The sequence below is a fragment of the Phalacrocorax aristotelis genome, chromosome 1 (assembly GCF_949628215.1).
Source record: "Phalacrocorax aristotelis chromosome 1, bGulAri2.1, whole genome shotgun sequence".
Lineage (NCBI taxonomy): Eukaryota > Metazoa > Chordata > Aves > Suliformes > Phalacrocoracidae > Phalacrocorax > Phalacrocorax aristotelis.
Window position 1 is genome coordinate 151,581,562 of NC_134276.1, and position 14,895 is coordinate 151,596,456.

At 49.4% G+C, this 14,895-nt stretch overlaps 1 protein-coding gene across 1 annotated transcript in view; it reads left to right on the forward strand.

Moving 5' to 3' along the window:
* Window positions 1-1,569: 1,569 nt before the first annotated feature.
* Window positions 1,570-14,895, forward strand: part of LOC142067500 (sodium- and chloride-dependent GABA transporter 1-like) — a 48,803-nt gene continuing 35,477 nt past the window's right edge. The window contains exon 1 of the mRNA XM_075116185.1: window positions 1,570-9,755. The gene's annotated coding sequence lies outside the window, so the exon portion shown is untranslated. The remainder of the gene's footprint in view (window positions 9,756-14,895) is intronic.

The window sequence follows — 14,895 nt, forward strand, 5'->3', positions numbered from 1 at the left end:
CAGCCCCACCCTGAGTGGGAATGAGTGAGCTCCTGACAAGCAGCAGCTTGGTGGGGAACATGAGTTACGGCAGCCAAACCCCCTCACATACAAAAGCAACCCCAGGGAGCATGAGTGACCAAGAGCGTGGCGACCAGGGCAGGCAAACAGGGTGTGTGGGGCTTCAGAAGGGTGTGACGTGGCAGTTCACCTAGGCAGGGCCTATGGGCAGGGCATGTAGGCAGGGTGCAGTCCCCTTCCTGGCTTTAAAGGGTAACTCCACTAGTGGTCACTGCACCCTCAGGAGAGGACCTTGCTGCAGTTTCCACTCACCCTGTGCAATGCTATAGGCTTGGGGGAGAGTGGCTGGAAAGCTGCGCCAGCGGAGAAGGACCAGGGGGTGTTGGTTGACAGCTGGCTGAACATGAGCCAGCAGTGTGCCCAGGTAGCCAAGAAGGCCAACAGCATCCTGTCTTGTATCAGGAATAATGTGGCCAGCAGGAGCAGGGAGGTGATCGTGCCCTTGTACTTATCACTGGTGAGGCCGCACCTTGAATACTGTGTTCAGTTTTGGGCCCCTCAGTACAAGAAGGCCATTGAGTTGCTGGAGTGTGTCCAGAGAAGGGCAACGAATCTGGTGAAGGGTCTGGAGAACTAGTCTGATGAGGAGCAGCTGAGGGAATTGGGGTTGTTTGGTCTGGAGAAGGATGCTGAGGGGAGACCTTATTGCTCTCTACCTGAAAGGAGGTTGTAGTGAGGTGGGTGTTGGTCTCTAACTAGTGATAGGTTGAGAGGAAATGGCCTCAAGTTGCATGAGGGGAGGTTTAGATTAGATATTATGAAAAATTTCATTACTGAAAGAGTGGTCAGGCATTGGAACAGGCTGCCCAGAGAGGTGGTGGAGTCACCATCCCTGGGGGTGTTCCAAAAATGTGTAGATGTGGCACTTCAGGGCATGGTTTAGGAGACATGGTGGTGTTGGGTTGATGGTTGGCCTTGACGATCTTAGAGGTCTTTTCCAACCTTAATGATTCTATGATTCTATGATTCTATGTTTGCTGCATGCTTATGGTGGATCTGGCAGACCTCCATCAGCCCCTGGAAGTGGCCACTTCTGGAGGCCTCTGAATCTGATAGGAAAATGGGAAGCCCCAGGGTCTAAATACACTATCAAAGGGATAGCACAGAGAGGAGGGAGAGATTTCCCACCCCCTGTAATTGTTGATAACTTGCCAAGACGGGATGCATTTGAAGCTGAAGTCCAAGGGAAGTTACAAGGTGGCCGTACTGTGCTGCTCCTTCTGGTTGGAGGGAAAACACTGTATATAGAAGAAAGGACAGACATCCATCAAGCATCCAATTATCACTTTAGGTTTTCAGTTTTTTTCATTAAAAAGGCCATTTTCACCCCTCTCTCCAGAAAGGGAAACCAGGAAAATAGTTTGCTAAAAAAGAAATCAAGTCAAAAGGTCTTGTATTTTCTTTCTCCTTTCTTCAGTCTCTTTCCTTCCCATTTCTCCTGTTCCCTCCCCTTCAGATTTCCTTCCCTTCTTCCTTTGACAGTGGCAAATGGAAAAAAAAAAGCAGAATGAATTGATAGTTGAAAACTTGTGCTGGGCAAAATTTGAAGAAGGAAAGACAAACCAAGGCAAACAAGTTGTTGAGAGTTATTTGCTTGCCACATTCCCCCCACTGCTCATCCACCCTCCCAGCCAGAGAGGTTGCATACATCCCTGTGTGCACCAAACAAGCCCCTTCCCACACCCTTCTGATAAGTTTCTTTCTCCCCAAAGAGAAATGTGTCTTTCTTGAGCCTTTTCCCTTGGATCCTCATCTGAATGAAGGTGATTCCTGGTCTGGCTGGACTGCTGCACTTGATCAGGTAGGGAGACACTGTGGTGTCCCTCACAGACACCTGAGGCTGCAGCCAGCTGGGGAGCCCTTTCCATCCCAGCCCTGGACAAGCATCCATGCTCTGGAGGACTCATAGCAATTCTTGCACTTCTACCTTTGTCCAGCATGAAGTAACATGTTTCTTCTCATCATCAGGGTATCTTCAATTTTCATGACTCCAACCCTCTACATAGTTTTCTTGTAGGGAGTATTGCAGTGGCATTTAATCTTGGTTAGTGGTCAGCTCCCAAACCTTCTTCTGCCCCAGGTGCCCATGGTAGCCCTCAGGCAAAGGACGGTGATCTGCTGTAGCTCTCAATGAGCTGGACATGCAGCTGTGCCCTCCTGCCAGCCCTTATCTTAGTTTTTTGGGTGGAGAGAAGCTATGCCCACAATAGCCCTAATACAGGGGTTAGTTACCAAGCATCGGTGCCACAGCTCTGTCTTGAGCAAAGCTCTTGGTTTTTCCTTGATCCTGTGCATGTATTGCACCTTTCCCAGGGCCAGGAGAGGACAAAGGGCAATAGGGACTGAGCTGGAGGAAATGGGGCATTTTTGTTTGTGAAAACCCTTAGAAGAGCAGGGGAGACTGGTTTCTCAGATCTTTGGTCATGTTTGCATTGTGTGAGTTATGGGTGCTCTGCAGCAACTCTGTGGTTTCTGCTTTCATCTGGGGACTTCCCTGAGCTTTTGCTTCCCTGGTGTGTGGCAGGAGGGGTTTGGTGAGGTGCTTTGCCTGTCTTGAAAGGAAGTGGACCTTGTCCAGGTAGAAATAAGAGACAGTAGGCAAGTGATTTGGGTGCACAGCAAATAAGACCCAGGAAAGAGGCAGTCTGCAGTCATGAGGGTATAGAGAGCATCAGGTCGTTTTGCTGTTCTTTGCTTTATTATGTTACATGAACTTATGTATGGTAACCTCTTACTAATTAGTTAAGTCAGGTTTGAACAGGGGAAGAGGAGAGTTATGTGCATCAAAGAAGAAGATAAAATAGTATAAGACTGCAAAAAGTAAGGATTAAAATTTAAGACCTGAGAGACTGAGGAGATGTGTATATGCTGATATCCAGTTCCCTTTGCGGGGCTGCAGGGAAGGGCTGGGGCATTGAAGTCAAAGACTTTATTCCTGAATCTCTTGCTAGGACCAAAGTAAGAGAAGAAATGTGTCTAACAGCTTTTGGGGGGTGGTGGGGAGTTTGTTTTGCTTTGTTTTGTATTTAAACCCAGAATAAGCCCTGCCCCCTCGACTGCTCTCGGAGCATGATTCTGGCTCTGATTTGAATCCCTGACCCACGACAGTCTCTGCGAAGGAGGACATGTATTTTTGGAGCTGTCTGTTCTGGTTTGTCAAGCCTGTGCTAGGAAAGCTATGTGGAAAGGAAAGGGATTCCCAGGAAGAAATTTTTTCAATGGCTGTGCAAAGCCAGTCGTGGGCAACTCCATCCTGTCTTGCTTTTGGTGACATGCCAAGACCATGCTGTGAAACAGTCCCTTGATTTTTTTCTCTGCTTTTGTTTTTTACAGGCTGTAGAGTAGTTTCCTGCCCAGCCTGGCTAACAGCCAGGATGGGGAGCTTTACCCCTCTAGCTGTCTAGGATGGCTCCTCTGGACAGGAGGCATGCTCATGCTCATTTGTTATTTGTCAGTGGCCACTAGACTTTTCCAAAATATGCTTTATGGAGTGTGAGGCTTTTATTGTGCCATGGTGTAGACAGCAGTCTCTGAGAAGGACGAATGATTACAGGCAGTCTGTTGCCTTTCCTGACCTCTTATTTCAACAGGAGATTAAATGAGCTGCTTTTTCTCATGGAGGAATAAACACACCCCCCAAACAAAAAAGCAACCTGTCACTTTCCCATATCCTGGAGAAGGGCCATCACCACGTTGTGCAACATGAACCTCCCTCCCCACGCACTAGCTTTGAAGTGGGGATGACCTGAAAGGTGGAGCCTGGTGTTTCTTGACCAAGCTCTCCAGGGCTAGAGGGCTTTGTGCTGGGATGCTGCAAGCAGCACACAGGTGGGCCCAGGAGCTGCCGAAGAGAATTCCCACCAGTGGCAAGGCACAGTGGTGTAAATCAGAAACCCTGGGTTAGCCTCTTCAGAATGGTGGGAGGCATCCTGGCAATGGGAACAGGCTGGGCTTAATCTCATAACTTTGGGGAAGACATGTCCAGGCCGCGTTAGTCTTCTGTATTATGCTTTTGGATGAGGTATGAATTCCCCAGACAAGCCTGGGAACTGTGGCTCCCATTGGCACTGGTGTGATGTGTACATCAGTCATGTAACAGGGAGACAGTGGTGTAGTCCTCTCTCCCATGCCCCATGCAGTCCTGTCCCATGGTTTTCTGTCCCATCACCAACACTGGGATCTCCCATTCCTGGCTGCTTTTGTAGGGCTCAGCTCTACACCTGCTGCTTAGCTAAAGTGTCAGCTACCGGCTAAGTAAAACTGGAGCCCAGGGGCAGCCTCCAGTTGTCCTGTCCCATAAACCTCCTTGTCCAGGAGCCCAAGTGCCAGAGCGCGTCTCTATGTGGGCAAGAGGCACGGTCAGTTTTTTTTCAGAGCCTGTGGGTGGAACATATTTGAATGTTTAAGAACATCTTGATTTTACTGTGACAAGTTGGGAAATGCCAGGAATTGATTTCCTTCCCTTTATTTTTTTTTAATGGGTTACCTGCCCTAGCCAGCACTTAAAAGATCCAGATTTTAAAAGTTATTTTGTGCCTAAAATTTTACATAATGTAATTTTCAGTATGACCCCCATCCTAGCCTCTGTTGCAGTTCAAGACAGGCGTGGCATTTCCCTTGCATTTGGGGGTGGTTGAGCTGAGTCCCACTTTCCTAATTCCCTGGTCTCCAGGCAGTTGGAGTTCAGCTTTGTTAGGGCAGGAGGGTGATGACCTGTGTGGTTACTTCTGGGGGGGGGGGCGGTGTCTCTCCAAGCAGTTGTCACAGCCTGCGGTCAGGACAGGCAGCAGCAAAACCTTTGCTGTTTGGTCGTCGGGCTCCCACAAGGCTTCATGTGAAGAGGAGAAAGGCAAAGGAAGAACAGTTCCTTTCAGAAAGTTAGAGATACTGATCTGAGATGTTTCGCATCTCCATGTGTGCGTGTGTGTCAGGGCATCTGGAGGGAAGCATTACACTTTGGTATGTTTTCTGTCTTAATCACACCACTGATGTCCATGTTGTGACAGAGACCAGTGAGTAAATACTCTGCTGCTGGTGTTTTAGTCTGTGAGCCTCCAGACCTTGACTATAAGTAGAGGTAATTTGTAGTCTTGGTAAAACTTTCCAAAATCTCTTCCTTCTCTGGAAGGAAGGGAAGGGTGTTTTACTGACTCTGGCAGAAGTGTCAGCAGCACCTTCTGGTTGTTCTGGCCAGAGTCCCTTGGATGGGCTGACGTATGGCACATTGAACGACAGCAAAGCAATTTCCCACCATCCGATGCTATTGATAGACAACAATTCCCTGGGGGGTGAAATGCGATTGCTGCAAACAAAGGCTTGTTCTGGTTGTGTGAATCACATGGGCAAGCAGCAGCAAGGCTGCAGGCTGGAGATGTTTTCCCTCACAGTGCAGGCACTGTCCCTTCCTACATGGTGATAAATGAGATTGCATCTGCATGGCACTTCACAGAGGAGCCAGCTTTTGGTCTTCCTCCTCCTCTTGTCTCCAAGACCCATGTACTTCTTATGATGGAGCACCTGTGGTGGGCAGTGGTTATACTGCCTCTGTTGTTAACTTGCCCTGGCTCGCATCTTGTACCCAAATATGTCCTCTTTTTTTCCTCCACACCTATCCCATTTTTCTCCACACCCCTGTGCTTTTGAGGTCAATCACTGCTGCACAACAAGGCTTCTTCTCTCTGTAGGAGACCATTGCCATACAGTTGTGCTGGGAAGTGGCATAAGCTCTCTCAGTATAACTGTACTTACGCTGATTTAAAGCATCTGCCTCAGAGCTTTTATCAGCATAAGCCTCTTAATAAAGAGGCAAAAAGTCAAACGCTCTCCTGGCAGAGCTATACCAATGATGTAACTAGGCCTAAGGGCACATTTACTTTAAAGTTAGGTTGGTTTAACACAGTATGTGATTTCAGTTAAATCTTCCCAAGTATGTGAGGACACTTCTATTTATGTTCCATTCACACTACCTTTAATTTATATTAAGTCCATCAGGATCAAGTTTGAGCTAAGTTGAGCACAGTGTTACTTTTCACACTGCTTTGGATGGATTAGAAGCAATAGAGCTGAATCATCACAGTCCCCGGCTAGAGCAGTTTCACTCATAGAAAGATGCTCAGGATTTTAACTACATTTATCAAAACCACCTGCAGAGACAAGCACACTTTTATCAACGTGACTATGTCCACCTGTCACCCAAATGGTCTCTAAACTGGAATAATCATGTTTGCAAAGTGTGCTGCTCTAGTTTAATTTAGCCTAACTGATTTTGATTTAGATGGGCAACACTGATTGCTTATGTGTAGACAAGACTTGAGAGGTCCCTGCAGTGGGTAGGTACTGCAACCCTGCTGTAACGCAAGTGCTTCTCCCTGCAGAAATCCTATGGCTGGTGTCCATGATAGCTCTCACTCCTGGTTCCTGGGGCCTCGTGCCCCTTGTTGGTGTGATGGCCAGGAGGTGCACATCACAGGGACGTTGGACACCCAGTTTCACTCAGACACCCCTGCGGCATGGCAGATAGCCAGGAAGACAGGGGCAAGGGGAGGCTCTGCTGTGCTCAGAGTCTGCTCCCAAGTCCCACCATGGACACCAGTGGTACATGGCCTCCTGGGCCCTCTGGGGTCCCCTAGGAACACCAATGTCCCTGTGTCACCTGGACACCAGGCATGCTTTCACTCTGATTATTCGGAGCATCTCTGGAGAAAGCCAAAAGCCCACAGGCAGGTGGTGTACCCTTGCCAGTGCTTAGAGACTAAGCTTGAGAGCTTTCTGGCAACTCCTGGGAGACAGGTGCTGGGAATTAAACCTTGCACTTTGGAAGGGCAACTCAGGTCTGGCTTTACCCAGCAGGAAACTGAATCTGTGTTGCAGTGAGGTGCTGTAGCTATGAGCACGATCAGACGAATGGGCTGGGCTATCCACAAGTATGGACCATCCTCAAGCACCACTGCCATCTTTGCTGCAGCCGGGGAAGGAGATGTTGTGACGGTGCAGAGGCCTGACCTTTCACTGTGCTTCAGCTGTTAACAAAAGCCATAGGCATGCTACCTGATGTGAAGCAGTGGGTTTCTCTCCTCTCAAAAACTTCCATATATACAGTACTATTTATTTCAATCAAATGGAAAAACTGGTTGCACGCTCTACCCAAACAAACTGGAGGTGGAGTCTCTTCATTGAAAGAAAGAGTAAGGAAAATGCCATTGCGATCTCTTTGAATGCATGGATTTTATTTAGTGACCTTTTCTTTCTCTCCTGCCTAATACCCACCCTCTTCCCACAACACATCTCCAGACTTGTCAGAGACTGAAATTCTTCATTTTGTGCTGGAGGAGTCTTGGTCCTTCAGGTCTCACTTGCTGACCAAAAGCTCAGTGCTGATAAATCTTTAGCAGAAGAAGCTTTTCTCCCAGGTGCTTCTCAACCACATGAGTTAAGGTGAAGTGCACAGGACAAACAACAGAAAAAACACTGAGCTTAACAGAACTTGGCTCTTTCACAGCTGATGAAGTCTTACTGCCAGTATGTCCAGTGACGTTATCTCACTAGTTCTCCCTGCCTCCAGAGTATTCCAGGAGAAAAAAAATGAACAGGCAAGCCCTGAACAAAAGTGCTCCAACCCAATCCATTTTTCTTTTGCAGGTCACCTTTAATCTCCTCCAGGGTGGAAATTCCTTTTCTTTCCTCTTACTTATTTTCAGATTTGTTCTTACTATATTTCTTTTACAGTTTTGTTCCTCCACCATGTTCTGCTTTGTTTGTGCTGCTGGCAACCGAAGTGATTTAAAAATGCCCAGTTGTTTGAAACAAGCGATCTCCGGATGAAATTGCTCCCAAGGGCTCCTAGCAGCTGCAGGGGCAAGTGGCATAAATGTAGATTTAAGATCAGTGGGTGAAGGCAACTGTAAACAAAAGTGCTAGCTGTGGAAAGTATTGGACAGGTTTCTGGGAGAAGGATACTTCAAAGAAGCTGTGTGCCCCAGAAGCATGGCTGGCAGCCTGTGGGGGAAGACCTCTCCCTATGCTGTAGGGCTGGCTCATGTTATGTTGACTGGGAGCAATTGCACAAGGTGCCCAAGATAGGGAGGGGCCCAGGTTTGGGCAGCTTTCCTGGTGAGAAGAGGCCAGCAAGGCTGGCAGGTGATTATGTTACTGGGTATTAGCAGCCCAGCCATTGGTGATGAAGCAATCCTAGACCCCCATCAGGGGAGTTCTCAACAGGCCACCTGGGTTGGCAGTTCTGTATAGCACCCGTGGGTGGAAGCTGGGAGGACTGGGCACAGGAATTGTTCCGCCTTACCTAACATGGTTTTACACATTTTCCCTGTCTATACCCTACTGACCACCGTTTGGGGAGGATGGCTTGGGTGGCAGGAGTCAGACCAGACCTGAGCTCTGAGCCTGCTCAGGGAGGAAAGAGGCAAGCCAGACTGGCCCCCACCACAGATTGGCAGGATCACTGAGGCTGTGGAGGAGAACACCATGCCTTAGACTGGGTTCAAAAAAGCAATGCCTGGCTGACCTGCTGTGCTGGCTGGCTTTGCTTCCCTTTGGAGGTGGTAGACTTGGTGGGCTTAGTCAAAGCCAGGCAGCCTCACAGGTAGTAGCAGCTCTTCTCAGTGAGTGCAGCCCTATTCCTCTTTGCAAATTGTCCTTGAGTGATTATAATTCTGCTTATTTTACAATGATTGTGCTAATGATTTTTGCAAATGAATTTTAAACCAAGAGATGGCTAGCCTGATTATTTGGCGGCTTTTACTGCTGTCATCGCATCCAATAGCTGTTATTCAAAAAACACTCTTTGCACTTGTGTTTACTCACCCAGATTATATGGTGGGGTTGGGCTGTTTTGCTGGATACTTCCCAAGCCACCAAAAGCTTTGGACGTGGCAGCCCAAATGCTTCAAATGCAAATACTCAAGCCAGCAAGTATTTGACTATCTGCCAAGCTCCTGTTTTCTGGGAACACACTCGTGAATCAAAATTTAGTCTCATGAATGTTTATGGACAACAACCAAGAGAACAGCTCCAAATCCCACCCTTCCAAACAAATTCCGCTTCTCTCCTAACATGTGTTCCCAAATTCATGTGGGCTTACCAGTTTGTGTCTAGTGCTAGCCAAATATGAAATATCCATGTACACTCTTCTTTTCTTGGTCCCACTTTCCTTTCTTCTGGGGAAGGAAGGCATTGCTCAAACTGATGCTGAGAGACATTGTTGCTCCTCAGTGCCTTCTCTACTCACTGCCTGCTTCTGCCTCTAACTTACACAACAAATGTTACACAGAAAACAATTGTTGCTTTCAAATTCAGTTTTTATCCCTTCAGTGGAAATGGCTGCTTTCTGGCCTGTTTTCTCTCCAGACCAGCAGTGCATGAGGTGGGGAGATGATTTGCCACGCTTCCAATGAAAAGAGTGAATGTCTGTACCTATAGCAACTGGTGTTTCCAGTTGACCCGCTGTGGTTCTCAGGTGTTCCTCATCCAGGACTCTGTGGGGAGCTGTGAAAACACATTTAACAGACTGGTTCCCTTAGGCCTGAGATCTGCACCTGCCCTGAAAGTAAACTGCTACCGTCTCTCTCTGTCTTTTTACTTTAGGAGATGTCACATCAGCAATGGGGCTTGAGGAGGGATTGAAGACCAAGAGGGAACAGTGATGGACAGGCTAATGCCAGGCATGGTGTGCTCAGAAAAGGGTGGGTTATGATATTTCAGTAGCTTAAGTTTCATTCTTTTTGACAAAAGGAGGCCAGGGGCTTTGCTGCTGGCTCCCCACTGAAACTACCATCTGCAGGTACCTGCTATAATTTGGTTTGTTTGGCTGAAGGAAATCTGACCTGGTAACATGGCATTACATTCAAAAAGCCCTTTACTGGCTTGGGCCCCATGGTAACTGCAAAGCAAGCCTGGCAGGAAAGGGAGAGCTGATCTTCCTACATGGTCCATAACATCCAGGGCTGTACCCATGCATTCCCCAGCAGACAGGGGAAATGCACCGCTGCCAGTCCTGCTTTCAGCAAGAGCTGTGGAGAAGCTCCCTGAGACACTGCAAGCCTTGGCTCACCAGACAGGGACTTGATCTTGTTCCTGTGGGACTCATCTGGCAGCAGTTCCAGCAGAGCTCAATGGTGTGGCCAGCAATAATGGTTTCCTGTCTTTGCAGGTCTGGCCAGTGCAGGCTGCACTCACTTGCATAGATACAGAATAGGTTTTCCCGGGAGTAAGGACAGCACAACATTTTCACTGGCTGTTTTTTATCCCAGACAAGAGTCTAAAGGAAAGATTTCTGAGACAGATGTAGCTTACCTCTCTTTCAACTTTATTAGCTGCTAAATAAGTGGTACTCAAGCCCACAGAGCTCTATGGGGAACACAGGCTCCCTGACAGACAAGAGGGATCAGGGTGCTCTCTCAGATCCATGGCTTGCTCTCAGAAGGGATTCCCACTCAAAGCATTTGCTTCAGCTCAGAAAGGATGCCTTTTTGTCAGCATGTCTCCAGCCTGTGTGGGATCCTCCCGCTCAGCTCTCAAACTCTCCTGGGTTTACCCAGCAAAAATAATTTTCTTTCTCCGTTTTCCCTCTCACCAGTCTTCCTGCTACCACTGTCTTTCTCCTTTAATGACCAAAATAACCTGGTGGGGTCTTACTGCCTCCTCCATGCTCCTTCAGTGCCCGCTTAGCCTGAAATGTGCCTTTAAACGTAGCCCATTGGCAGGATATTAGCACAGACGTAAGTGGCACCATGAGCAGCAACCTCAACAAGATATAAGGCAGCATTTTTTCTCTCCCATCCATATGGGTTAAGGGCTTTGGCAGATGAGCTGCATTAGGTTAGCTGTGATGGGTTAGGGGTATGATTGCCGGCTCTAAGGACATGTGGTGGACCTTTAAAGAAGGTGAGCTTTGCTAACGAGGAATAAAATGTGTGGGTTTGCTGGGGTACTCTCAGCCCACCTAAGCACCTAGGGAGGTGGTGCAGGGTCATGGCTGGGGTGAAGCAAGCCCTTGTATATGGGTTGGAGGGTACGGGGGGAATCCAGGTTACCAGCAGCATTGCCTCCACAGTGCTGAAAACCACTAAGTGTACTTTTGTCAATAATTTAAGCATACTTAGCTCTGCTTTCACACAAAGAGCGGAGATGGTAAGTGAGAAAGTGTTATTTTTGCTGGTGACCTCTGGGCCGAATTATACCTTAATTCACTTGGACTCCTTCCCCTGCACCTCTGAAAATGCTGCTACTAACAAGGTGATGCTCGCAGAGCCAGCAGCTCCTGCACGCTGCCTTTGGGAGAGACTTCTCCATGCTCTCAGTGGATGCAAATTGTCTTGGGCCCCAGAAAGAAAAAGAAAAAGAAAATAAAGGCTCCATACAACCCCTTTTAGAGCCAATGACAGGATTTACATGCTAAGCAAATAGTCATTTGCATGTGGCTCTTTTCCTTGGCTGGTGGCCGGTGCCTGACACTTCAAACAAGTATCCCTCTTTCTCTGCCTTCCCCGTCCACCCCAAAAGCCTGACCCACAGCCAGTAGTGCACCTGACCAGTGACACCGGGTGTCCTTTGAGACAATTCCTCCTGAGCCTTGTCTGCCCTGTTCCCCCTTCATGGGGCTGTGCTGTTGCAAGACTGTCCCTATGCAAGGGCTGTGTCAGGCAGGCCTGTGTGAAAACAGAAGAGGCTCACAGAGACCCAACCTCCCTACCATGCATGGCTTGCTGGACCTCTGTATCCTCTGTGTGGCGGCAGTCAGCCCTGCTTGTGGAGGAGATGGAGACCACTGATTGCAAACACGGAGGGCAAGGGGTGTGCGCAGTGATTTTTAGCATGGCCTCTTATGTACTGCTGCAGCCATCCTTGCAGGACCTGCTGCAGCAACATGGGTGCAACTGACCCCGTGCAACCCACTCACCTGCTGTCTCCCCCATTTTTCAGTGCCAGGCCCTTTGCCCTCCTTCCTGCCCATGCCCTTGGAGCCTTTTCTCCCCCAGAGACGTGTGTTTTTCCAGTGGCTCATGGTACCCCCCCACCCCACACGCACGACATGCAGGGTGTTGATTTGACTGGACGTGAGCTCAAAGCTCATTAAGGGCTCATCAATATGGGCAATGAGGAGCTGCATGGGGTGAGGCAGGGGGAGAGACGCCCGCGGCAGGAGGGGCTCATAGCTCCCCTCTGCATGCAGGACCAGGTCAGTGTGTACCTCCCCAGGCTGGTGTCTCCGTGAGCAGCTCTGCACAGCCCAGGGATCCACAATCAGCTGGCACCGTGAGGTAGGTGCTTCCACTGGGACAGCAGTGTATGGTCTTGGGGACGTGAGTGCTGGGGTTGGAGAAGGGAGCATTGCAGTGGTGGTGGGGAAGAGCTGCCTGCCCACATGAGCATCCCTGGGGAAGGGCTGCTGCAGGTGCTGAGCTCTTCTCCATCTCGCTGGGTTGGATGTGGGGCTGAGGGGCTCAGCACTCTGAGGACAAGGCAGGGTGAAGGATGGCTTCTGCCTCCCAAAAGGTCCTAGAGAGGTGATCAAATAGGGACAGACCTGCCTACCTGGTGCTCAACTGGGGCAGTGTGAAGCAGGCATGCTGCCCAAAGCAGGAGCAGATATCTTCTGTGCTTTACTGTCACGTGCACCACTGCTATGCCTAAATTTCTTCTGCCAGTTGCCATTGTCACTGCCATCACAATGTCCCCTTGGTCAAGAAAGATGCCGGTGGCTGGGAAGGCAGCATCCTTCCCAGCTGTCACCAGCATGTAGAGCCACCTGGATTCCCCTTGGTGTTAATGGGTAGCTGCAGCAACCAGCCTCCACTTCAAAACCCGCTCACCCCGAGCAAAAGCTCAGCCTGGGGAGGGTGTTTCTGCTGCAGTGGAGAAGCAGGGCATGAGCCCCCCGCTTCCATCCCAGGAAACGGCGCTGCCAGGCAGGGTGAGGGGAAGGATTGTGGTCCTGGAGCAGCACCCAGAAATGGTACTGGGGGCCTGAAAAGTGGAAAGCTTCTCACAGTGCCTTTGGACTGGAGGGAGACATAGTGATCTTAAATGATGGCTCAGTAAAGATGTTGTAACAGCACTTAGGTGAAACCCTGGGCAGGTTTCCCTGGGCCGGAGTCTCCAGTGAAGAGGACCCTGAGGGCAGGCTAGGTGACATCCATAGGAGAAGAATTGGTACAGCTGCCTCTGCCTGGAGCTGGGACTGCCTTTCCCAGCCTCGTGTGCTGCAGTCTCAAGGATCAGCCCGAAACACAGCATTTCAGACTATCAGCATCACTTTCCAGAGGTCTGGCAAACTCTGGCACTCTCTGACAGTGGAGATGATCTCCCCTGGTTGTAAAGCTGCCAGAGTGTTTCAGGGGTGTATGTCTCTGCCATTTCTTCCTACCTATCTCCAAGACACTCTGACCCTGAAGGAGGTGACTCACTAGATGAAGCCCTCCCCACCCTTCTGTCTCCATGGCACTGGAGAACCAGCCAAACTCATCCGCCCCATCCCTTCCTCCACCACTACCTTTTCCCTGCTCCCCAGCTCCCATCACTACTGCTTGGAGGAAGAGACAGACAGCTTGGCTACCAAAGGCTCCACAGTTCACTGGTAACCTTGTTGTGATTCTGCCAGCATCTGGTGGAGACCTCTGGCACATTTAATTTCAGTTATCCTCCCTTCAAGAGAAGCTCTGCCACAGTTTGGGATTTTGTGCTGAGGAGAACAAAAATCAGACCAAAGACATGCAGCTGCAAATGTGTTTTCTTCTGGAGAAACTTAATGGGCACAAGGAACAAACAACTAATGTCCTTATACTGGGGGTGGACCTCCCCATGATGCTGGGTCCTGTTCACCGGGGATGCAGTGACTGAAAGTTTTGTCTGGCCCCTGTGGAGATCTCATAGAATTAAAGGCGGTGCATGGCCTCGGAGGGTCAGGGTTCTCACCCTGGTACAGACTGGCTGTGTGAGCTGTGGCTTGGGTCTCCAACCAAGGCACAGGGACAACAGCCTTTTCTTCACCTGCTTTGTCTCCTGATATCACAAGCCCTGAGGGAAGAGCTGCTCATTCTGCACCACTGTATAGTGCTTAGCACAAGAAGTAGGGAGAGGAGAAGAAAGCTCTGAGTGTTAAAGTAGTAGAGATAATAATGCCCAGCTAGTTGAAGGGTGATCCTAGGCAGTGTGGGGTGATGTCCTTGCTGAGTAATGAGCACGTTTTCTGGTGTCTTTCAAGGAAAACCTCAGGCAAGGGGAAGCCAGCTAGCAATGGTCATGTGTGGTTCCTGCAGAGGGAGCCGGATCTGCCGTTCTGTATTTTCCAGCCCAAAAAAGTGTATGAACAAGTGGAGCCTCGCAGCAGCCTCAGGACTCTGGGGCATGATTATCTCTCTGTTTTCATGGAGAAGGAGAACAAAGAGTTTGGCATCTAAAAGTAGGACACAGATTTCCTCTCTGGCTTGGCTGTGCTGCAGCAGGAATACTATGTTGTCCTCTGTGTGGTGAGGCTCCTGTCTTTCTCAGCGCTGAATATGCATGCTGAGGTGGTGCCAGGCAGTTTCACAGGTGCTACGTTTTGGATGAACTCTTGCTGACTTCATGCAGCACTTGGCAGCTGTCATGACTCTGCCCAGAAGGAGCAGGAGTAAGGTCTGTGTTTTGTCTCCTTATCCCATCTATCTTCCCTTTTGTGCTTTCAGCTGAACACAGTAGCAGAGATTTTTTGAGGCAATGAAGGGATTTTACCTGCTTGTCTTACTCCAACAGCAGTGGGTGCCAGCAGGCTGGACTCGTCCATGCCCTGTAGACAGGTTGTGTCTCCCGCTGTGAGCTTCCCAGCCACAGGAGACACACAGT